This window comes from Ambystoma mexicanum, chromosome 14 (assembly GCF_040938575.1).
Source record: "Ambystoma mexicanum isolate Mex_15411 chromosome 14, UKY_AmexF1_1, whole genome shotgun sequence".
NCBI classification, from domain to species: Eukaryota; Metazoa; Chordata; class Amphibia; order Caudata; family Ambystomatidae; genus Ambystoma; species Ambystoma mexicanum.
In genome coordinates this window covers 205,007,617-205,034,150 of record NC_090940.1, presented here as the reverse complement: position 1 = coordinate 205,034,150, position 26,534 = coordinate 205,007,617, and the positions used below count along the sequence as shown (strand labels likewise).

The 26,534-nt window shown below is 42.5% G+C and overlaps 1 protein-coding gene across 1 annotated transcript in view; it reads right to left on the bottom strand.

Annotated features, from left to right (window-relative positions):
• The window catches only part of PRKCH (protein kinase C eta), an 895,425-nt gene that overhangs the window by 694,964 nt on the left and 173,927 nt on the right, over positions 1-26,534 (bottom strand). The window lies entirely within an intron of this gene.

Genomic DNA, 26,534 nt, shown 5'->3' with positions numbered 1-26,534 from the left:
GGATTTGTATAGCTGGCCCACAGGTTTGGAGGAGGGAAGACGGGAGGACCCTGGTGGTGTCTGGGACTATTGAGGGAGTTCTGGTGACCATCGCCACAATGTACTGCCCCAACATGGGCTAGTCTCAGTTCCTACATGGAGTCATGCTAGAGATGCTCACCCGTACGGTGGGACTCCTCTTGTTGGGAGGAGACTTTAACATGTGGCCAGATCAGTTCATGGATCACAGTGGGGGTCAGGGTACCCCCGTAGGTGGTGGTGCATAAGGGGAAGGGTGCCTCCTCGGATACATAAAAGATGAGGGTTAAATTGATATTTGAAGGGAATGCCACCCAGCTACAAGAGGCTTTACTTTCTTTTCCCCGGTCCATGGGTCCCGAACGAGGATATACTACTGGTTTGTTCACTATCAACATGCCCATAGAGTAACAACCAGTGAAATCAGTCCCATTAGCTAGTCGTGCTGTAATGATATCCTATTAAAAGGACCTGGCCTTTGCCAAGGAAATGAGAGAAGCCATAGAGGAATACTTAAGACTAAATGACACCGGAGAGGTAGAGCTATGCACGGTCAGGAAGGCAGCTATAGCCACCTGGAGAGGCCTTTTGATAAGGGAGGGTGCCTCAAATGAGAGGGTTAGAATCCACCGAACAGGGACATTGAGGGGGGGAGATCTGCAGGCTGGAAGCCGAGGTACACGAGGGAGGGAAGAAGGACAATAACAACCTGAGAATGGCAAGGGAGAAACAAAGTGAGTTAAGGGAACTTGAAGTGGGGAATGTGGGCTCAGGCCTAGAGTTCCTTAAACAAAGATACTATGAGAAGGGGGACAAGGCATCCGCCCTGTTGGCATCGAGACTTAGAGGTCAGAGAGCGAACAGGTGGATCTCAGAAGTTGTGGACTCGGGGGGACAATCGCACTCTACTACGGGTGAAGTTATCCAGGAATTTGACACTATGAGCAAATGTATAGAAAAGAGAGGGAGTTGGAGGAGGGGGAAGCTTGACAGATATTTGAGGGCGGTCTCTCTCCCAACCGTACAAGAAAGTGAGGTCACGGACCTGGAGAAACCGATCACACAGGAAGAAGTACTGAGAGCCATTAGCGGTTTTAAGGTGGGGAAGGCCGCTGGCAACGATGGTTAAACAGCAGGGTTCTACAAGGCATTTGCGGGAGGCTTAGCCCAGCACATGGCTAAATTGTCAAACAGCATCCTGACCTTGGGGAAGGCACCGCCCCTTGTTCGGCAGAGCACCAATAACCGTTATACCAAAGGGATCCAAAGAATTGAGACAGAGCGAAACATTCAGGCTGAGGCCACTGAGCAAGAGTTATAGGATTGGAAACTGCATGGGACATGTATTGATGGGTGTTGGGTGGATTCACAGAATGAACATAGATGGAAGTTACCGAATAAATATATACCCCTAATGTTGTCTCATGCCCATGGTCCATCTCATGTAGGGGCAGATGGTATGTTTAGTCTGCAAACCACAGTATGGAGTAACACTAAATGAAGGCAATCAGCATTGTGTATTGTAGAAACTTTCATATTTGTGCTGTTCGCAATATTAGTAAGGGAGAAGGTGCACAAAAGGGACCTTGTAGACCTCCAGAGTTCCCATTTGAAGCCCTGCACATGGACTTTATTGAATTGCCTCCATGTTAAGAAAAGATATGTGCATTAGTAGTAGTATGTACGTTCAGAAAATGGGTAGAAGCAGTCCCATTAAAAGATAATACTGCTTTGAGCACTGCAAAGTGTTGGTTAAGGAATATTTACCCCAATTTGGGTTGCCACAAACAGTTTGAAGTGATAACAGTGTTCACGTTGTTGAATACCACTATGGATTTGGGATGTAAGGCATTAGGCATCTGGCAACAGTCTGCGCCAGCACCCTAGGATGGGTAGATGCACTTTCGCTAGCATTGCTCTCAATGAGAAATATTGTGCATTCAGGGCCGGTCCGCTAATGTGTGGGGTGTGCCAAATCCAAAGCGTTTAAGTACTGTACCTTACTCTCTGTTGATAGATAACTGTGAGGAATTGACTAAAACATTATCTGTTCTTCGCAAACAGGTCACTGATACATTGGCAAAACCACTGTAGGGGCCAGCCCACAGTATTCAACCAGGTGGCTGTTTTTTTGGGAAGAATTTCACTGAACATCTTCGCTGCAATCCAGATGGAAAGGCCCGGCGCAGGTGCTACTGACCACTCAGACTGCTGTGAAGTGCAGTGGCCATAAAAGCTGGATCCACACCAGTCACGTGAAGCGTGCACCCTGCACATTGATACCTGCCCTTGTGGATATTACATTGCCCAGTAAGGAAACCCAAAAGCCCCCTCTTGTGGTGATACTAGTGACGATTATTATTAAAAAGGTGTGCCCGAGGACATTAGTGGACCAACAGAAGAAAGAAGATACAACTAGAGACCCAGTAAGCTCTAAACGGAACTACAAACTGTGAAAAAATGAATTGTTCTGCAGAATAGCAGCCAGGTGGCAAGCCCACCGTCTTTTGGACTATCTAAGGGGTGAGATAGGAACGAAAAAAAGGCACTCCACAAAATTGCAGTTTAATTGCAGCCTGTTCCTTTGCCTTACCAATCATGTGGTTGACAATATGCAATGGCAAGAGAATGACATTATATCACTCCATGACAGTTCATCCAAAGAGGAAACAAAAACATGGTACACAACCAAAACTTGTATTTATGTGATGTTGATTTTTATCACACTATGTGTTATTGGGGGTGGTTATTGGTAGAGTGTATTGTGTATCCAGCTATCTCCAATACCCCTATTGCAGTGTCTACTTTATACACTGTGCAAAAATATCACAGGGAGAAATGTATGGAGAAAAATACTTGTGTTTCACTGCTACATAACACACATGAAATCATCAACATAATTGATTGTTATATCTGTCTAAATTACCCAGCCTATGCTGGTGAAGGTCTGCCATTGCAGCAGCTCTGACTACCATTCTCCACCTCATGTTATGCGCCGCATATAGCTGTTGCCAGGAGAGGACCCCCTTTTGCTAGCAGATATGCAAAAATAGGTGGCAGCAAGCATTACATGCCAGAAATTCCATATCGGTATCTTAATTAGAACCTTCTTAATAATGGGGGTTGTGAGGGTGTCACTATGCCCAACAGAGTTTCCCCATGATTAACCTATCAAGGGAATGGCAGCAATGGTCTTTTCTTATGAATGTGTCATCATATAGCATCAAGCCTCTCAACTGCCTTCCCATGCACCTACTCTCCATATAAAAAACAATACTGTCTTCGGCAGTATGTGCATCTCCAGCAGTGGTACAAGGGATATGGGGTTTACCTAGAATTGTAACTATACATTGCACCTGGCAGATTAAGTGTTCCAAGACCCTTTCTGTATAGGGGAATCAGTGTATTTTATTTGCGCTACGAATGCGTATTCTTGGTTACCTGCTAACTGGGCAGGCCGATGTTATATGGGGTTTGTGCTGCCTGCTGTGACAGTGAAAGATAGCCATTGGTCTTCTCCCCCACGGCCAAAGCGTTATGTAGTACAGGATGATAATGGACCACATGTAATGACAGATATCCTTAAAGCAATTGTTCCATGGTATGGCCCATCTGTTCATTCCAGAGATGTACGCAGATTGTCACGACTGCTCAAAGCCACTTTAAATGAAACATCAGATGCCCTTATTAATATCACTATTGAGTTAAAAGCTGTATGCCTTGTAGCTTTAAGAACAATGTTATTCATTTATACATGACCTTTCTGCCTCAGTGTGGCATGCCATTAATAATCTGCAGAGTATTGCAGGTCAGGCACATTTCCCCACTGGTACACTAGATATGAGTGGATCTTTATGGTCCTTAATAACTACATTTGGGTGGAAACTATTTTCTGTTATTTGTATTCTATTAGCTATGTTTCTTTTTAGATGTTTATGTATTAATTGTATGCCTGCCTTGCGCCGTGCATTAGCCTCATGTCTCAAATCACAAATAACTCAAAAGCCCAGCTCAAATGATGTGTTTCAGGAGATGTTAGCTATAGATGTGGAAAATTAAGTTAAGTGATTAAAATTAGTACATAGAGAATTGTTAAAAAAAAGGATAGATTTTTAGCAATAAGCATTATATTTGAAGTTTTTGCCAGCGTTTAATATAAATTCTCTTGTGAAACCGTTAACTACGAACATGTTTTAAATAGCTTCACCCTGCAAACACACAGAATGTCCTTGCCAAGTCGCAGCTGTTGGGCTTGGGGGTCTTAGAGAAAATACAGGATAATGTTGAAATAGCTAGAAGCAGCTGTAGCAGGGACTGTGAGACCCTGGTCGAAGTTTAATTATAGCAAAGTGAATAGCTGTTGAAATGTAATCTGTGTTCCAACTTGTATTTAAATGCTTTGTGAATGGACAGACGCAACAAGAGTTCAGCTCAAAGGGTGTCTTTACACCAAATTGACAAAATAGTTGCAGCTGTTACAAAATAAACTCTTGCTCGCTGCGCATAAATACTCGGGTGCTTCATTATTTGTTAGACTCAACAAAAGAGTTATAATGATTATTTATTGATATTTTACAAGTGGTAACGGGGTTAGCACTGCATTTAAGGGTCTACCCAATCAGGAGTATGGCGTATTTACCCACAGCTCAGAGCTGGGGGTAAGCACACCGGAAAATTGCTCATTTTTGGTGCAATTACCGCACAGTAATACCGCCAGCAGTAATTGCGCCGAACATTCCCCAATGGGGAATAATGTTTACCATCCAACCCGTGATCCGGCAGTAATACCACCGGATGGGTGGACAGTAACACAAAGTTGGCCAGTATTCCAGTTGGGATACCGCTCAACTCGTGATGAGGCCCCTTGTGTGGGCATTCAGAATACATCTTCTGTACACATCCTTTCTCCAATGCAGGGACAAGACATTTAAGGCTGTAATTCTGCCCTTTTTTAAACCTGAAACGACATGGAAGGATAACATTTGTGGCCTACTGACCTATACGAGCAAGTTCAGCAGGCATCAACCTGACAGATCTATAGACGGGGAAATAAAAGGCCTATGCTATGGTCAACATTTGAAAATTTTGTTCAGGTCTGAAGGGATTTCATTTGATATTTATTGAAAGAAGCACCTGGAACATGTTCCTCACACAAGTGGTTTATTGTGTCAAGCACCGAGACAACCTATATGTGTCATGGCTCATACCCACCCTCAAAAAAGCATAATCTTCCTAAAAAATAGTGGCACAATCAAGTGGGAGCATAATCTAGAGTTAACTTAGAGGCTTGAATACGCTCCAAGTAGAAAAGCAGGTGGTGTGGGGCATCTCACACCAGAACAGACTGCCAGTTGCAAGGCACACCACCACCATCCTACTGAAATCAATTTAACATTTCACCTAAAGTAGTGGAAAAACATGAGTAAACAAACCCTGGACGGCTCTCTATTATGGTATTGACTACAAGAAAAGAACATTCGGACGAACTGCCTTTTCCTATCTGATAGTCCAACTATGGAACTCGATACCAAAAGAAATAAGAACAATAGAATTCCACCTAGCTATTCAACTGACTGAGATAAAACAGATGCCCGCCTCTACAAACCATACACCTGGACCAAAGCAACATGGGACAATACAGAATGAAGTACCGACAATAAAACTACTTAACACCCAGAGATCACATGAAGCAAACTAACCACCCCCTTTCTCTCTTTTCCACATCCCCACAACTCTCACGTACTACAAATGCCCAGAGTGCTAGTGAAGCAACCCACCAAAAACACCCCAATCACACATCCCTCTCTAATCATACTACAATCCAAATATCTGCAGATAACAAACACAGACACTGGATGCCCCCTTTCCAGAAACAACAAGCCCAGTGTACATAAAGCACCCCTAGAAAGCTCACACGCACAGACGCCAGTTTCTCCTGGTTCTGAACGCATCAATAGATGAGCTCAACCTCTATAATATCCCACTCTCCCTCACTAACCAACCCTACCCACTTTTCTGACAGAGTCACGTGAGCCTTTGGAGACCAAGCAAATGGCAGCAGTGCGTAGTATAAATCAAACAACATAACATATTGTGTAGTCCATAAAGCATCTGATGCAGGGGTCTGCAACTAGTGGCAAACCAGATGTTTTGGACTATTATTATTTATTGCTTTTAATACACAACACGCCCAGAGGCCTCAGTGCGCACTACAACTCCCTTGATGCCTCACCATTGACTATACTGGCTAGGGCTGATATAGTTGCAGTCCAAAACATCTGGTGAGCCAAAGGTTGCAGACCCCGATCTAGTGCAAAATGCCTCCTACCAGTTCTATTGCCTGCTTGCTAACAGCAACCCCTCTAAACAATTGTACATCCACCAAAGTAGTGGCAAAATCAAGTGCAAACTAAATGCAGTTCTCGCTGTGATGTGTAATCGATGAAGCACAAAAGAAATAAAGATGGTACAGTATCTTCTGGCATTGCGTTGAAAGACAACACTCCAGAGGCAAAAGCCGGACCTTCTGTGACACCAAGGTAAAATATACTTTTCAAATAATAGTTCATTCTCTTTCCCTCACTCTTTCTGAAAAATAAATGCAACATTTCTTCTGTCTAAAATTCTCTTGATAAATCACCCTACTTTATCACCTCAAAAGAAGCTGTAAAACATTAACAGTCACCAGTATTCTGCCTCTCTACAAACTTCTGATGGAAAGTTCAGAAGAACGGACCTTGCACACCCTGACAAATCAGACCCCCGTATAAATTCTAGAAAGTTTTACAATTTTTTGTGAATCACGAATACCATGAACATTTTGTTATTCTGGGTTTGGCTAAGGGCCTCATTACACGGTAGGCGGTGAGCCATGGCGCTATTAGCGCCATGGCTCATGCCGGTAAAATACCGGCACCGCCTTGGCGGAAAGGGGATTTACCGCCCCATTCCAAGGTTGGAGGGGCAGTAAATCCCCTTTCCGTCATTGCCCTTCCCCATTCCCATTTCTGCCCCATAGGGCTCTATGGAAATGGGGAAGGCGCTAATTACGGCACCGCAGTTTTGCGGTGCCGTAATTAGCTCCGAGGTCCATTAGCGGGTTGGATTTTAACGCCTGCAAGAAGCAGGCGTTAAATCCTCCAACCCGCAAAGGGACCTCGTAGTACGGCGGTAAGGGTTAACGGTCACCGTTGCCATTAACGGTGACCGTTAACCCTTACCGCCGTCCGTGTAATGAGGCCCTAAATCTATTTAGCCAGGCCTAATCCTGCAAAGCGCAACACGTATTAACATCTGGTCCAGAAAGAATCTGTAGAAAAATCTGTAAACAATCCAACCAACCCATGACTGGTTATCAATTTAGGGGCTTGACACTATATGAACAGGCCAATCAATAAAGAACGTTTTGTTTAAGCTTATTTTCATTGTTGGTTGCAGAAAACAAAAATGCAACCTAGAAATTGCATAGTGAAAACAAAAGCATTTACAGGAAAGTGACAAAAGTAAAGTGCATAGACATTGGAAGGTGCGATTGGTTTATCTTTATTTTATGAATTGTGGATCTTTTTTCAGCACAGAGCTAACTTTGAGAAGCAGAAGAGCATTATACAACAATGGGCTAATAGGAATACCAGCAACAACATTAAAATGGAGGGTGGTGGTTTAGTCAGATTAACATTTTAAAAAATCCATGATCACCTGGTACATCACAAACTCCAGTGGCGTGACATATCTTGATGTCTTGTGGGCACATTATGCCTACACAGTGACAGTCTACAGACACACCATCAAATGTAGACAGGATTTCAGAATAGACCACATGAAATCATGTTCTGTAGTGGGCATTGCTAGTGGAAAGTCTCACCCACATTACAGAGCATAAGGCACATTTCCGCTGCTGCAGATAGATGTGAAGGGGTAAAAATAGAAAAACAGTGTCAGGGGTTGAGCAATCCCAATGCCACGCCCCTCACATAGAAAGATTTGCATGACTACAAAAATAGGACCTTTTCATTTGTTTGCATTATCTAGTGAAAGACAGCCGAGCTGAACATGTACCCCTATAGGCTAATTGCTTCTGAACACTTACACCAAAAAAAGAAAATCAAGACTTAAAAGCCGAATCTTTAAGGAACACTCTCAACACCTGCTTGACTAGAAGGCTTACAGTGCATCACACCGGTCCTGGTCCTATGGTTTATTGGTAGCACCATAAACGTTCAGATTAACCTTTCTCAGGAATGAACGTTTACAAATAGAATAAGACTTTGGAAAAAAACATCTTGTAGTCAACTGTTTGAAACAGCGGACATGTCTCTAATGGTTCCCCTTGCCTTTACCTATTCAAAGATCATCTACAGACAAGAACTCAGATACCTTTTAATCCGTTTAAGGAAGCACGAGCATTCAACAAATCGCTAATAATCGGAAGTAGCAGTATTTAATGACGGCCAGATGTATGTGTAGCTTGAGATAGAATGCTATGTTTTTGGTTTTGTGATTTACAAATGACAGCAGGAACGCGTTTGACCGATCACCATTGCCCTAAAAATTCTGTGCTCCAAACCTTGCATTCCTTGTCTTAGTTATGGCCTTCACTTTACTATTTCCTTCACCTCCAAATGAAAAAACGTTGGATACCCACTAACCTTCCACAAAACTGCAAAATTCCTACTTTAAGCTCTTGCATCCTCTTCAAACCTTAGAAGGCTAAAAATACAACTGACACCTCTCTTCTTTGCACCTCTCACCATAATATAACAGAAAGCAAGACCAATAATTTGAAAGCACTGCACACACCCTAAGAACACTAACCAACTTTTGACAACCTCAATCAATTTCTATCCACCTTACTCACGATATACACACCAGCCACTGCCACAGCTTTGAGGGGAAAAAAAACTTCTTCCCAAACATTTAACACTATAAACATACACCTCTAACTGAAACCAAAATACTCACCCCTTCCTAACACACCCAAAGCTTTCAATGCCTGCTATGCTGCACACCTTGAAAGCTTACAAGCATGCAGCGCTCACTGTACTTAAGATCAGCAAACTCAACAGAAAGCACTCTCGCCTTTCCCCCTCCTCACAGCTATCAAAACCCACCCACTTTGTACCAGAATGTTTGGAGACCATGCAAATGGCAGTGGTGCCAAAGCACACATTCTAATAACATAACGTTATGTGCAAAGCTCCTTCTGTTTACACAGAAGTTCATCATATAGGACACGCAATAACAGGGTCTGTGAGTGGAGATCTTTGATGGTATTATTTAAGGAAAGTTGAATACAATACTCAAAGTGACAAGAAGCACCATCTGGAGGCCAGCGGTGCCAAGAAAGCATGCTGGTCAAGCACATATCACTACAAGGCCATAAAGCAAGGGGGTTTAACTTCATACCCAGGACAGTTGGCAAGGACTATAGGATTGTGTTTAAAGGATAGTACGAAGGAATATACATTAATCTAGCAGCAGGTTAGCAAATAAAGTTATTAGGTGTGGAGTAATTTAATGAATAGAGAAACAAGTGTAAAGAGCAAGGCATAAAAATAGGAGCAATACCCAAGAGGGAGCCAAGAAACCAGTGCAGGGAAAACTTAAGAACAAGACGAAACTTCCCTGCTTCCCTGGGTTGAAAAGAAGCAAGCAAACCAAGAGCCAACCCCAATGCCTACCCTAAGACCGAGTAAATGGAAGGATAAGTCAACTTGGAGCAGGAAACAGAAAGATTCCCCAATTAGGGGTGCACGAGGGAAGAGGTCTAAATTGAAAGCCAGGGCAAAAACAATAGAACAAAGTTTATTGTAGAGTATATATAAAACACTGGAAAATACTGGCTGACAAACAAAAGGACTGCTAGAAAAGGAACTCCAAGGTTCACAAGAACACTGACAAGCATGCCAAAATAGAGTATTTGGAAGAAGGAACTAGGGCCTAGAATTCCAGAACCGAGCACCGGCCACAAATATGCACACTGAAAAAATGACCAGCGTTAGACTAAATTGAGACTTTTAAAGCCAACTAATGATCACAAGCCTACAGATGACTACAGTGATAGGTCGCAAAGTGAAGTACTGCACAGGCCGCAAAGCCTGATCCCAAGTGGTGGAAGCATGGCGGAAATGATCACTCCCAGCACAGCATCAACTTCACAGCATGCCCTGCAAAATACCTCCTTCCCTGATAACAATCTGCCGAATCTCAAGTGTGTAGCCATTCTGACCAGGGAAAGCGCCAGGACTGATCCTTAGAAGCCTCCAAGAGCATCTAAGTAGCTAAGGTTCAATGCAGCGAAGGGTAAATCCTGTGGGGACACCGTCTTCGGGCCGGTCAGAACCAGAAAGGCACTGCTGTCAAAAAAACCAAAAGCCAGTAAATAGGCTTGGTCGCACAGAGACCCACCCTCTACAGGTCATCCCTTTCAACACTGCACCATCTCAAACAGCATACTCCTATCTTGGCATTGCCAGTGGTCGAAGTGTACGAAAAGAAGTAGTGGAACTATGTTCCCTGCCGGTCTGCACCCACTCCGCACAAACCCCATCACCACACGCCCTCCCACCACGATACACACCCCAAACACTTGCACCTGCTGTTTAAGGGAACGTTCAGTGCAGTGCACTGAAAGTGAAGGTTTCCACTTCCTCCTACACTTCTATTTTAAAACAAAACCATTCCGGAATGGTTTCTTTTTAAAATAAAAGTATAGGAGCTGTAAAAGGTCATTTAAAAATGTAGAGGAGCACCGCTCCCGCTCACTTCGACCACTGGGCATTGCACCCAAAACCCAGATTACAAGTTCTTCAAATTCTCAGGTTCATGCTCATCAACACATGTAGCATCAAACACATAGCAGACATCACCACAAAGGACACCTGAAAAATGATGCATAAATGAAGCATGGAACACAAAGATCTTCTAAAAACATATTGCAAGTGCAACACGTTGTATCACCATTGAATGTTCAAAAATGGAGCGGTCATTGCCTTAATGCTTTTATCTATCCTTTGACTGTCTGCTTTCCCCTTCACCCCATCTGCAAAAACACCTACTGTTCAACGCCACCTCACTTTCCATCTAAGTTATAAGACCCCAAGATCACAATAGAGACATTGCGAAGGAATACACCAATACCATACATTGAGCACCACCCTGGCACACTCGGACAATACGCAGGGAAAAAGGGTCTATGTCATCGACCCAATGGAAAAGGGGTCCACGAGTATGATAAAGAATTAGCCTTGAAAAAAAAGCAGATGCGTAAATTAAACCATCTGGCTAAAGTCTCCAACAATCAGGAACAAAAGGACTACGCCAAAGCTGCCACAAGATCTTACAAATCTTGGGTGAGACACCATAAAGCAGCAATGTACCAGAATGACTCCGAGCAAATGCTAAAAACCCTAACAACAAAAAATCCAAGAGAATTCTGGTCCCTGATTAAAGATAAAAATGACGAGACAAACAACAAACTCTCGAACGCCGTCTCAGAACAGGCGTGGATAACCTTTTCTTCAGCTCAGTTTGCTTCTATCCCGCAAACCCTAAACAAATCTCTATGCTGCATAACATCGTCTTGGGAAGACCTGGCAGATCGCGACGAAATTCTGGTGACTTCTGAAATTAAAAACTTCTAGGGCGCCTGCCCCTGATGGCTTAACCAATATCGATCTAAAGCAGCATCCAGAGGAATGGGCCGTCCTAATCACAAACATTTTTAAGCAATGTACGATCACTAGTCTAATACCTAAAACTTAGACTGAGGCGGTAATAGTTCCCATTTTTAAAAAGGGAAATAGAGAAATTCCAGCAAACTACCGCCCCATTGCCCTTATTGACATCATGGGGAAGATCTTTGCCACCCTTCTATTAACTAGATTTCACAACTGGGCAAGATCGGCACCCTGTCTAGATATATTTCAAACAGGCTTTGTTAAAAACGCAAGTACCAGCATAAACATCTTGATTTTGAACATCGTAAAGGACAATGTTAAGAACGGTGCGCCTCCAGTCTACATTGCGTTCATCGATTTAACACAAGCCTTTGACAAGATCAGCCATCAAAGGCTATGGGCGAAATTAAGAACGTGGAATTGCCCTGAAAAGATCTTATGCCCAGTGATCGCATTGCACACGGACACCAAACTAAGAGTACGTTTAAATCGGCAAGGGATGTTATCGGACCAATTTTCATCAGAGCGTGGTGTAAAACAGGGTTGCCCGCTCGCTCCGGCCCTATTCATCGCCTTCATGGGAGACTTCCAGCACACACAACCAGTGGTCGAAGCCTTTCCACCTAAATTGGGCAATACTGAAATCTCAAGATTGTTATATGCTGACGACTTGATCCTGACGGATCAAACCCAAATAGGTCTCCAACGCCAATTTACGAACCTGGCATCTTACATCAGCGATAATGACTTGGAGATAAACATCCATAAGTCAAAAATGTTGACGATGGGGAAAAGTCGTCCAACAACGATACATCAAGACCACTGGTATTCAAACAACACAAAACTTGAATCCGTGTCTACTATAAAATACTTGGGAATTATGATAGATTCAAAAAGGTCAGAAAGTGCGACCAACTCAGCGCTATGGACAAAGACCAAAACTCTTGACAACCCAAATTAAATTAGTAGATCGGAAATTTGGGAAATCCTCGCTTCTTCCAGCGATCCAATACTACAAACAAAAGGTAGTTCCGTCTATAATCTACGGCATGGACGCTGCGTTGAACATTGACAACACCATATGGACTAAACTGGAATGCTACCTATGGAAAGCCGTGTTAGGGTTGCCTAAATCCTCTGCAATTCCTGCTGTTCAACGTGAATTGGGCTTACTATCATTACAAGCATCAGCAGACCAAAGCAAGATGCGTCTCTTTCTGAAAATTATTCTTCCAGATACCATTCCAATTTATAAGTTGGTCCAGATAGAGCTCAACCAAGGACATTGCAGAGCACTAAATAATTGGGTTCAAAAACTCACAAAACAACTAGCAGAGTTGGCTTGTTCGGCAGACGACCTGATCGCGAACCCCAACAGAATCAAGGCAAAAATAGTGCAAGCAGATTGGATCCAAACTGGTGAAAAAATAATAGGAAACAAACTCCTGGCTCATTTACCAGCAACAACAAATAAACTTAACCAACCTATGACCTACTGCATAAAATTCCCCAACAAAAAAATGCAGAAAACCTTTATGAAAATAAGATTCAATCAATTACCAACGCAGGAAATCATAGCAATCCGTACGAAAACGGACGCTCGTATTTGCAGATTCTGTCTGGACCTGGAAAAAGTGGAAACTCTGAGACATTTATTTATGACTTGCACTAGAACCGCATTTTTGCGGGAAGCCTATTTGCTCCCTTTGATCTACGACGTACCACTCTGAGAGGAAAACACATGGTGGTGTCGTCTGATTGCTGGAGACAGAACTAAGTGGTCGACAGCAACAGTAAAGATTTTAGAAGCAGCATTGAGTCTAAAAAGGAACTTACAAACTAGTCAAGTGTACTCCAAAGAACATTGACTTTCTTTCATGTTGAGACACAAAGTTTCAGTAGTGAAGTGCCTAGTTTCTTGGTTTCAATTATTTTTCTGCTTCCTGTTATCCTCTTTGATTTCTATTTCCCTCTTTTTCTATCTGCATCTACAAAATGTATCTTACAAAATGTGTTTTTCTCTGTTTTGCGTATCAACATCTTGTAAAAATCAAATGCTTTTGATTATAAACAATAAAAAAATAAAATAAAAAAATATGCAGGGAACCTTTTTTGTATTAAAATGGCTTCATGTATCAAACCTTCAAAACTAAAGCATTCGTGAAATTGAATCACCATAAAGACTGAACAGGTTATGAGGCACGATTTCCCGCAGTATGTCATATCCTGGGCTAGCTAGAGAAAACATCTTCACCTCAAAAACAATGTAGACCTCTTAGTTACTAGAATGACTACTACTTTCAAAACAGTCTCACTTACACATAAATGTCTCTCCAACCAAGCACCTAAATACCTGAGTGACAAATTTGTACAGAACCTCTCAGAACACCCAACTAGATCCTCGCAATAACATTGCCTTAGAATACCGATATTTAAGCTTCAGAAAGCAGGGGGCAGCATTTTCCCGGTTCTAGCAGCCAAAAAAATGAACTTACTGCCCATTACCTTAAGAGCAGAACCATCCTACCTCAACTTCAGAAAAAATGTAAAAATCTGGCTCACTTCTCAGGAACAGTAAGACAGGGCTCCTTCTATTACGTCAACTGCCTGCTGTCGTATACATGTCCTGATGTATCATATTTATTTCTTGCACTGTGCCTACTGTATGTAAATATGTACCATATACTAATGCTGCCCCATATCTAATCTCTATATTGTCTCCATTGTATTTATTCTGTAACAAATGTAACCTTTCACAAAAGCACCCAGATACCTAGTGGTTGGGTGCGCTATATAAATAAATAAAAACACGAGTTATCTAACAATGGATAGATACACTCTGCTATAAAAGCAGCCTGAAGCAAGGTCGAAACCTGCAGCATTGCCTGCATAGTCTTTCACTATTCTGAGGTGGCTACATCAAGTAACAATAAAAGTTGATACAAATACCACCTGTTATTATGATAGCGCTTAGCAGCTGAAGGTGCCTTCGTGAAGTGCTATACAAGAGCACAACATATCAAAGAATCAGGCTCCACCTGCTAGTTTGGTCTAGTTTCAGATACTGGGATATTCTATGTCAGGATATTTGTAAGGTCCACAAATTCTACTATAGTACTCCCTGCACAGGCGGGTCTGTAAGTGAGCATCTCAGGTTGCGCAATCCACTTTCAGCGATCGGTGTATGAAGTCCTTATTCCATGAACTAAGTACAGCCCTACTAGCCATGAAGGCTAGTGCCTGGAGTACTTTCTTCGGTGACTCAGAGTACTACCAGATACCTACATGGTGCACACACAACCACCAAAATTCAACTTTTCGGTCTGGGTTCAGGAGTGCATGAATTTCTCTTTATATTTTAATAGACATATCCATGCAGAAGTAAAGGGTCATAGGGAAACCCCCAAAACAGAACGTGTTGTAACATTGCCAGGCTTTGCACACCGTCTGCAGCTGTTTCTGTGCCACTGAGGCTGCTAGCCCTTAATGGGGAGGTGGGGGCATTCTGCATGTTTTTATTAATTCATATTGTCTAGCTTGCCTGCACTATATCACTTTTGTTACTGCAGAGTTAAGATGATCACATTTATCTAAACGAAAACCATTAAATTCAGTGGGTGTGGGAAGGGACGCAGCGTCCCCTCATATCTGTCACCGTGTTGTCATTTTGATCTCATTATTTATCCCTGCAAATATGTGCTCATGGGCCGAGTAAAGCTGGGGACTCAGAGTTAACATGGTCATCACTTCCCACACCTGCTGAATTTCATGGATTTTGTCGCCATAAATCTGATTATCTTAACTTTGCATTATCAAATGTTTTTGGGATGATTTTCAACGGTTTTATTCTGCTATACCTTCTTATCTTCTCCACGGCCCACAGGCCATGGCCTTGGCCTTGGGCTTGGGCTGTGGTCACTGTCCGTGTTGTTCCAGTTATTAAAAACGACAGAGGCCCATTGGATATGGCCTTCCGCCATGGCCCAGCCTACGGCTCAGGCCAATCCTCCCATCTAGTAACTAACCAGGCACGGCCAATGGCCACTGTCCATGTTGTGTCAAACATTAAAAAAAAGAGGCACGCTCACTGGCCAAATTGACCCAATTATCAAAAAAGCGTGAGGACCATGGCCTTTGGACGATCCTCCCAACATAGTAACCAGCCACAGCCAGTGGCCCATTCCCTTTTTTTCCCCCCTTTCATTTCTGTTGAGCCTTCCCCTGAAATGTTCACATGGTCGTCGCTATGGTGCTTCCTATTCCTGCAGTAACTATTACTGGTAAGCATTACCAATATAATGCATAGCTTTCCGATAAACGCGGGAATGCGAAGATGCTCAACAGTTTTAAAGTTGTACCCATCCCCATAGCAACTCTCCACGAGCCCCCCTCCTCCTTAGTACGTCTCTCCATTCTGTAAATCGTTCCTGACCCTCTCCTATTCCCTCTTTCACTCACCAGTTCTTGTGAAGCATTTTTTTCAAGCGCATCTTGCGACATTGTGTGAAAATCCCTCAGTAATCCCACAGCATTCCACCGGTAAGAAGAAAAGGGTCTGGCACAAAGGGGCTCCCCAGCCCACCTTAACTCACCCACTACATATGTGCTCATCTTTCCCCCTGGTCACCTCTATCATGATATGAAACCACTCCTCTCCCTCCCCTGAGCCATCCTCCTTGTCTCGGGAGGATAGCTCAGGAGCAACGTGCTCGCCTTTGAAGCAAGATGACACGGAGCAACACAGGTTCGATCCCGAGTGCGTGCTTAGAAACCTCTGGGTATTAAGCCTGTTATAAATAACCAATTACAATTAATATGTTTTTCCAAAAAGCATACTTGGAGGAAAACATTGTTGGACTGTGGTGCTGACTGCAGATGCGATCTAGAGTGCACCCCTCTCCACCCGTAATATTGGAAAAAACATGTGAATGGAGATTGGGGCTCCAGAAAGGGTGCACCCGGGTTATCCATGCCCGAGTGAGGAGTGGCACACTGTAATTCCCTCCCCCTACCCACCAAGGGTGAAATTGTGTAATGGGGCAAGAGTTGGATCCTGGCTGGGTTCAAACTAAAGCAATCAGAATTCCTTGCTTTAACATCCCGATACTCACAAGGATTTTACCTTGCACACCTGAACCAGAACTGATCGCTTAGGCATAAAAGCATGGAGCGCCGCTGGAGCCCCAGTCTCCATTCAGATGTTTTCGAAAAAAAGCATGTTTGGAAGAGACCATTGTTGAACCGTGCAGTCGCCTGCTGCTCGGATCCAGAGTGCATTCCTGCCCACCCCTCTTTTTGTCAGAATAAATCAATAACATTTTATTATTACACAGCCACAGTAGTGGCCGTGTAGTTATGGTTAAGTTGCTGTTTCCATAGGAAGAGCACTTTTTGGGTGGCTTATAACTTCGCTCCCCCTGGACGAATCCTCACCAAACTTTGCAAAAAATGTATATCGGCCACTCTGAATTATTTTGCAAAGTTAAGTGAGGATTCGTCTAGGGGGGGAAAAGTTATAGGGGGGCACCAAAACGTCTTTTTTTCCCATAGACTGATGGGGGAAAAACTTTGCGCACGCCTACAGCCCAAACCGCTGGACGGATTTTCACCAAATTTGCGTCAGGAGCAGGAGCTTGGTCCCGATAAGCGTGCTTTTGTAAATTTGGTGCCAATCCGTCTAGTAGTTTTCTTTAAAACGACCAAAAAGTAGGTCTAAAAAATTAGTGATATCTATGTCCGTTCCGCGGTCACACTTCCCTGTTCGCTCCGCGGACAAGATACCGATTGGCTAAGGGGCTGGCGTCATGACCGCGGACACGCGACGTCTCTGCCGATTGGCTGCAGCGAGCCGTGATGAGCACCAGAATGTGTGGATGCGCCCGACATCCAGGATCCGAAGACAGCTCGGTCGCCACCAGAGGTGAAATGTTGATTCGGAAACTGTTTTGCTCTCCTACAGTGCGTTGGGAAGGTTCACAGAGTAAGAGATGGGTTAAATAATGTACTTGTTTGGGCAGGTGTTAATGATGTATTCTCTATGCCCACCTTGTTTGGGTTGTTTGTACGTGCAGGAAATGAGGGGTTTAATAAGGGTAGTATTTCAGTCTGTGCTGTGAACAGGCACCTTGAAACTGTTATAAGGACATGCGTGGTGTTAGCGACCATTAAAATTGAGTACATGTCGTTATTACATTCTTTTTTCCTTTGGGTGTGCTATTGATTAGTACACTGCCATGGGTGTGACATGCTGCGGTGGTTGTGGCCAGGGCCTAGAGTCTTGGATGGATGGCCATAGGCCGTAGGCTGAAGGACATACTTCCAAGACTGTAGGCCCTGGCCACAACCACCGCAGCATTTCACAGCAATGGATACACCTGTAGTATTGATTATCGATTAGATGGTTGTGGGGAGTGTGTATAGTCTTGGGTGCATGGCCGAAGGACACGCACCCAAGAAAAAAGTTAAAAGCACTGGAGATATAAGCCACTGCACACCCACACATTGTAATATCTATGGACATACAGCTAGGAGTCTAGCCTCTGGCCAGAACAAGAGAAGCATACCACACCAATCGATACAACTGTACTTCCACACATCACTCAGGTGGTTGTGGGAAGGATGTAGAGTTTTGGGTGCATGGCTGCAGGCCATAGGCCGTACGCCATACTCTTAAAACTCTAGGCCCTGCTACACCCATTGCAGCATATTAGAAAGGCACGTTAGTGGCTGTGTTATGGTGAAGTTGCTGTTTCCATAGGAAGAGCACTTTTTGGGTGCCTTATAACTGCGCTCCCCTTGGACAAATCCTCACCAAAGTTTGCAAAATAAAATATATCGGACACTCTGAATTTCTTTGGAAAGTTTGGTGCAGGGGGGGTAATTATAAGGGGGGGTTCTCAAAATGTCTCTTTTCCCTTCAGACTGAATGGGGGAAAAAGTTTGTGCCCGTGGACATGTTGCGCTTTCCCTGATTGGTTGTGGAACAGCGTAAAGTACGTTAGCTTTCTTCGGTGCCCCCGCTATCTTTTATCCATGTTTTGGTGTACGCGGACATCGCCAGAAACACATACAAAACAAGACAGCATTGCACATGTCACACTTCTGTAATACTATTTTAGAAGGTGACCTTTGAGGGGGGTAGGATGGGATGTGGGAGAACAAACTGAAAAAGTGGAGTTTTCTTGTCACCAAATTCATACGTTTAAATGGAAGTTAGTGCTCACTGTACCACTACCAATTAGTGCGTGCGGGTTAAAATGTTTTTGGAATTATAATGCCGTGAGACTGGGGTCCTAAGTTTTGAAAACTAAGGCCACCATCTACACTCTTAGTTGGAAACAGCGATTCTGGAGGTGTATGGGAGTAGCAGTTCTCATAATTGGGTTTCAATATGTTGATGCAAAGTAAGAATGTATTTGGCTTCTGAGTGAAGGTCGCATGAGTTGCTTTTTTGGTTGGACGCTCAATACGCCCGCGCATCCGAGTGGATGTATAAGGGGCAATTGTTTTTTTACCTTGAGCGAAAGGGAAAGCTTTGAAGAAATTACCCGGAATGAAAGGGTCGAAAAAAATTGCAATTGATAAGGTTATGTTTTAAAAGGTTTGTAAGGGACATGCAATATCAGTCCACGAAGATTCTTTGATGCAAATACATTGGTGTCTGACTTGCAGAAAAAGAATGGAGGCAGTAAATATTATGTAAGTATACTTTTGCCCACTGTACAGCGAACCGCGCTTTATTTTTACATTACCGAAAATCTAATTGTGCCGAAATAACTGACGTATTAACTTTCTGCGCGGTTACATTTTTCCTGTAATATTACAGAGTGCACAGGTTCCACTTTTGTGTATCAGTTTGCACGTTCTTTTTGTCTTGTTTGCAATCACGAGACGTAATATTTTTTTTTAATTGTCCATTCATTTTGCTTTCATAACTGCATTATCGTCTTCCTGTGTAGTTGGCATTTTTTTTCTCTTACGGTGCATTCAGAATCTCGGCGTTTGTAGCCTTTTACTATAGGTACACATGGTCATTAGTAACATTTCAGTAAAATGTCATTTTTGACCAGTTACATTTGTGTATTACTTTGAACATTTTTTGTGTCCTTTTTGAAATTTTTTGGTAGAGGTTGGTTATTGACATGTATTTTCTGTAACGTTGTATTGCTCTCCTCTGAAAAGTGCACGGAACAACCATAAATCACCAATGCAATTATAGAGCAAATACTTCAACCCATAAACAGACAGACACAATAACTCACAGCCATGCACTCTTTAGAAGATAATCAGCTCTTTATGGCTATTTATTCAAAGGATACAAGTACATAAAAATAACTCATGAAACTAACGTGGACATATATCGCAGAAGAGTTAAAGAAGTCAAAAGAAATACATCACCGTGAGCATTATTCTTGTCCTCATCTCGTCCAGAAGCGGCTGGAAGACTCCTGGGGGCAGCCAAGAAGAGAGTGCTACAGCTCACAGGAAGGCCAGAGAGAGTGTCCTTCTCTGGCTGAAGTCTCACCTGACCCCTCTGGGTTTCCGCATATATAGGAACTCCACAAAAGGGGAGTTCATTCTCGAACCTTCTGGAATTGCACCTGCGCAGTTGAGGAACAGCCGACGGTTGCCAGCTGTGTCAATCGAGAGCTCCCCCCAAGGAACGCAGGGCCTCCCTGCCCTAAAAACATGCTCCACGGAGAACAGTAGCAAGTCATAACAACGTTAGCTTTTCCCAGCAGAAATGGCCTTGACTGCATACCAAGTTTGAAAAAGCATGTTTGTCTCAGCACTGTGAATCTAACACTTCAGCAAAATGTGTGCAGCCTTTCACTGCGGAGTGAAGTAAATATCCAACATGGCTCCGAGTGCTCCTAGAATGCATCGCGCGCCCGCGACATTTTGAACCAAGCATGAATTAAGCAGAACAAACGTTTCTCGCCCTGGTACATATTGCCATACTGTCCGTGCCATGGTTTTCAGGTGCCGAATGAGGGCTTTTTCGGCCGGCAAATACAACTGCTTGTGTGCGGTTGCCTGTCTATAACAATTATGTGGGATGACACTCTAAGCCCGCTTTGTCCGTACGCTGAACTCGCTATTCGGAGCAACATCACATCATTTATGGTGCTGTAGGCTCAAGCTCATGGCGCCTTCTTGGAAATCTCTGTGTAAACAAAGCGGCTGCTTTAACCAAGAAGCCAACATTTTTGTATGGGAATAAACCAACGTGTTCCTCATCTTTAACATTTGCAGTGTCGCTCTTAAAAACATTGTTATCATTGCATTGAAAATGGAATTACTCCGATGGTCTCTGACAGTTTGTTAAATAAACCTACTTTACGAACTCTAAAATGTTCACGTTTTCTTTTACAGTCCCGTCTATTATTTTGAAATGTAAGTTATTAGGTTGTAGGTCGCTGTATGTTTATTTACAGGTTCTGCGTCACGTCATGTACTTGTGCTTTTTGCAGCCTACCATGGAAAGGGAAGAGGGACTATATATGAAATAACCGCCTTCCCTTTCTATGGTGGCCATCTTGAAAAATGATTTTCTTTTGTAATCAGACCCGCCAAAGCCGCCCCGGATTATAACAAGTAATCCTCCTTTTTAGTAGCACACGTTAGTGCTTTGCAAATTTAGACTATTACTCACAAAGATTATTGTGTCTATGTATTTTATTGAGAAATATGCAATAATTGGAGTGTATGCAATTTTTTTTTAATGTTATTTACACTGTGAAAGGTTATTATTAATGCATTATGCATTATTAACTTTTTTATGGGTGGCTTTATATTTTGGTATGGCAGGTTATAAGGCAATTTGCAAACGGCAATGAGCAAAGAGGTAACAAATGATAATATGGGTCGGTAGATGTACGGCGACAACTTTTGTGCGTTTTTTATTTGCAAGGTAGCGGCACTGTTTCTCATGCTTCTTCATCACAGCAATGCTGCTGTTTCTTAGGGAGGAAGGATGCCTTTAGCTAATGTGATTTTCAGATAAGTACAACTTTTGCTAGAGATATATAATGTGCAGTGCATTGGTAATCGCTGCATACCAATACGTGTTGGCGTTATGTAAGGGAAATGTTGAAGGTGGACGTTCCTACATCAATATAAAATCTATTTCCACACTGTCCACGAGGCATAGATTGTACTGTGAAGTGTGTACTGATTCTGGGTCATGTCACCATGCTGTACACCCGCATATTGTCATGTGGCATTCTTCGCAAGGTGTATACTGTTTAGGAAAAGACCCTTGCTAAAGGGATGTTATGGTTATGTTGCCCTACTGAAAATCTGTGATATTCAGTACAATATTTTTTTATTAACACAACGTTATACTTAAATTGACCTACTAGAAACCTGTAAAATTCACTCAAAAAAACCTTTGTTATGGGGACGTTATGGTTAAGTTGCACTACTAAAAACCTAAGCAAATTCACTAAAAACACTTTAAAAACGTGCCATTATGGTTCAAAGTAAAACCGAAAAACCACTGAAATTCGCCAGTTATGGTAGGCTAAGCAACCATACCTGCCCTCACCACTGTGCACTGCTAACACTAACACCCAGGACCTGAAAGATGGCATCCCAAATGTCATTGATGACATCACATGTCTGGCTCCCTCTTTTTTCCTTTAGTGATTTATCTTGGCCAGTAATAATTAGGAACAAAAAAATCGTAAAGTACTACATTTGTAGACGTACACTTTATATATGTTCTTACAGTAATTCATTTGGGGTTCACTCTCAGCATATTAAACATATACATAGAGAGAATACACACTTGAAAGATACCAATGCTTTCTGTGTATGAAGACAATCAGTAAGGTTATCAACACTTTCTTAGTGGTCTGCTGTTTTTTTTTATTGTTGTACTTTCTGTGGATATGTTCATATTTGTATTCACATTACTCTCTTTAGGGTGCAGTCAGCACAAGTGATAGTTATTCATAGGGAAGTAGTAGGTTTGAAGCAGAACAATAATTTTGTTGCATGAAAATAATCAGGTAAGTTATGAACAATTTCTGGCTCGACTTTAACTATATATACTAATTTTTGTATTTATTGCTGTGTCTTTGTGTTTTGTACGTAATAATGAAATTATATAGGAAGTGAGTTTTATTAGCTACTTATAACATGTTGCACAGTACACAAAAGTGTAATATGAAAGCATTCACCATTTCACTATTTAACATGAGAAGATTATGAATAGTGCACCTACATCATGTATACTGCAAACAATGCTTATTTCTGTACATGAGTACATTATTGTACTGTAAAGAAATTTGTAATAGAATGCTATTTATGTCAATGCATTGCTTAATGCACCACATAGCTCATGTCATCTATTCCAATGAGCCTTCACAGTTGTTTTTATCAACATTATAATAAAACTCCCTTGTGCAGACTTTTTATGAAAAAGTATATGCACATGTGATTTCATCAGTGATGTCATCAATGACATGTGTGATGTCATCTTTGATGTCCTGGGTGTTAGTCTTAGCAATGCACATAGGTGGTGTGAGTTATGGTTGCTTAGCTTACCATAACTAGCAAATGCCAAGGGTTTTTTGGCTTTACTTTGAACCATAACGTCCCTTTTACAACGTTTTTTACTGAAATATATATATATATATATGGCAGTGAACAAAAACAAAGGGGCTACACATGTGATATCATCAGTGAAGTCATCAATGACATTTGTGATTCCATCTTTCAGGTCCTGGGTGTTAGTGTTAGCAATGCACAGTGGTGAGGGTAGGTATGGTTGCTTAGCCTACCACAACTGGCGAATTTCAGGGGTTTTTCGGTTTTACTTTGAACCATAATGGCACGTTTGTAAAGTGTTTTTAGTGAATTGCATAGGTTTTTAGTAGTGCAACTTAACCATAACGTCCCCTTAACAAATTCTTTTTTGAGTGATATATATATGATACATTACTCATTGTAATTGTACTTCTGATGCTTGTATCGGCTTAGATTCACATGCCGTGCATAGGCCCACATCTAGTGGAAGCTGCAGAGTATTACAGTTGTTGTTTTCGAAACTCGAAAAGGGATGTTGACAGGGCATGCCAGTTATAATATCCCTAGTGTGATGTCCACTGTACCCATCATCCCTCACGCGTCGAGGTCCCTCAGATTGTTATTTTTCTGACATGAGGTAGCATGAGGTGTAGCGTCAGTACAGTTGTATCCAAGCAGATACGTATTAGACAAGCTCATAAGCATCCATGCACCTTCTCTCCGAGGGGAGAAAGGGTGGGTTGCATGTGAATCTAAGCAGATACAAGCATCAGAAATAGGATTACGGTGAGTAATGTATCCCTTCTGAGGCTTGTGGAATCTGCTTAGATCACATGCTATGCATAGATTAGCGAGCAGTGTTAGAAGAAGGTGGTGGGATGTGAGAAGGTTCATGGGTTAATAGATGTCTTAGAACCGCTTGTCCCACCTGTGTATCTGTCTTGGAATAAGTGTCAATGCAGTAGTGCTGAGTGAAAGTGTGTATTGAACGCCATGTAGCTGCTTTGCAAATGCTGTATAGAGGGACATTTGCAATGAAAGCCAGAGTGGACCTTGTGCTCCTTGTGGAGTTAGTGCTGGGCGTAAAAGGCAGTGTCTTGTTTGTTAGGGAATAGCACAATTGTATACATCTGACTATCCACTTAGAAATAGCATTCTTTGAAATGCAGTCACCTTCTCTGCCTGGCGCTATGGAGACAAACAGTTGATCTGTCTTTTTTAGCAGTCTGGTCTTTTCTACATAGTAGAGGACCGCCCTCCTCACATCTAGTGTGTGGAGTTTTACCTCACCTGAGCTGGTGGGTTCCTGAAAGAAAGCCGATAGCTCAATAGACTGGTTTACGTGAAATTTTGAGATGAATTTAGGAGAAAACCTAGGGTGAGTACGTAATACCAGCTTGTCCTTGTGTACAACAAAGAAAGGGTCCTGCACTGACAATGCTTGTATTTCACTAACTCTTCTTATGGAAGTGATAGCCTCTAAGAAGGCAGTCTTGTAAGTCAGGTGTTTGAGACTAGACATATGCATCGACTCGAATGGGGGTCCCATGAGATTAGCAAGTACAACATTAATATCCCATCGTGGCGGCGTGTTTGAAATGGGAGGGTGGAGTCTCTTTACTCCTTCCATGAATGCTTTCATGACGGGTACCTTCCACCATGAGACCTTATTGTGGGAGGTGGTATAGGCTGACAAAGTCGCCAGGCGGACTTTTAAGGAGTTGAACCCTGCATCTAGCAGGTGGAGCATGTAGGTTAGAATGTGTGAAGGGGTACATTCTATGGGGTTAATTTGTTTAGACTGGCACCAGATTACAAATCTCATCCACTTGTCAAAATAACAGTGCATAGTGTTAGGCTTTCTTGATTCCTTTAAGATATCCATACATTTCTGTGGCAGATTAAGATGTCCAAACTCTATGACCGCAGGAGCCATGCTGCCAAGTTCATTGAGTGAGGTTGAGGGTGCACTGTTAGTCCCCCGTGCTGAGTGAGCAGATTGTACGGGCACGGGAGTTACTTGGGATCACACATCGCCAGCTTGCGCAGATGTGGATACCAGGGTTGTCTTGCCCACATAGGAGCAAAGAAATGTGTAAAGTACAAGGACTAAAAGGAAGAAGGCGAAAAAAAAAGATGCTTTGGCTGTGATAGTCTTACTCATTTTGTGAGCAGTGACGGATGTCCTGCCATCAAGGCAGTATGCAAAAGATGCAATAGAAGGGGACATTTTACCTCATGTTGTAAGACGAAAAGTGAAAACATTCTGTGTTTTGATGAACTATGTGAAGAAATGGATCATTGCACGCGTCCGATTAAGATCAAATCGGACAACATGTTTGCTGTTCAAGATGAGGACGCAGATACGGAAAAACCAACATCTGCTATTGAAATTAAAGGGATAGAATTTGGCATGGTCATAGATTCTGGAGCCAAATACACTTTACTACCCAAGCATATTTTTGAGAACAAAATGCAAAAGAATGTTACTCTTAATCCAGTTGACATAAGACCTGTGGCATATGGGGCTAGGAAAAGTGACATCAAAGGTTGGTTCTGGGCCAATCTAAGATTTAAGGGTATATTGGCTTAAGGGAAGGTCTATGTTTCTAAGAAGGGTAGTTATCCTCTTTTACGTTGGTCACACCAAAGGAGGCTTCAGATAAAACTGGATCCCAATGCCAAAGAGTGTTTATGCAATAGAAAACATCAATGATTTGTCACAACATGATGTCTTCTGTGAGGAATTAGGAAGTCTCAAAAGGTATCATGCATAATATTCGGATAAAGGCAGGGTCAACTCCGTTAGTACAGAAATTGTGGAGTGTTTCATTAGCCATTAGATCCGCTGTGAAAGAAGAATTGTTGTATATGGAAAGGCAGGGAGTTATTAAAAGAATAGAGGCTTCTGAGCGGGTTCCTCCTTTGGTAGTAGTACACAAACCCAATGGTAAACTTAGATTATGTAGTGATCTGAGATCTGTTAACAGGTGTGTGACACCAGATAGACATCTATTACCCAAAATTACTGAGATGTTAGGTATTATAAGGAATGCTAGAGTGATGAGTTCTTTAGACCTAAAATCTGTTTGCCATCAGGTTCTACTTCATCCTTCTTCTAAGAATGTAATTGCGTTTATTACCCAAGAGGGTCTGTTGCAATATAAATGAATGCCATTTGGTTTCATATTGGCAGCTGCAGTGCTCCAAAGTATCATGTATCAACTATTTCAAGATATGTATGGAGTCTTGTGTTTTCAAGATAATGGGCCTCATTACGACCCTGGCAGAAGACCATGGTGC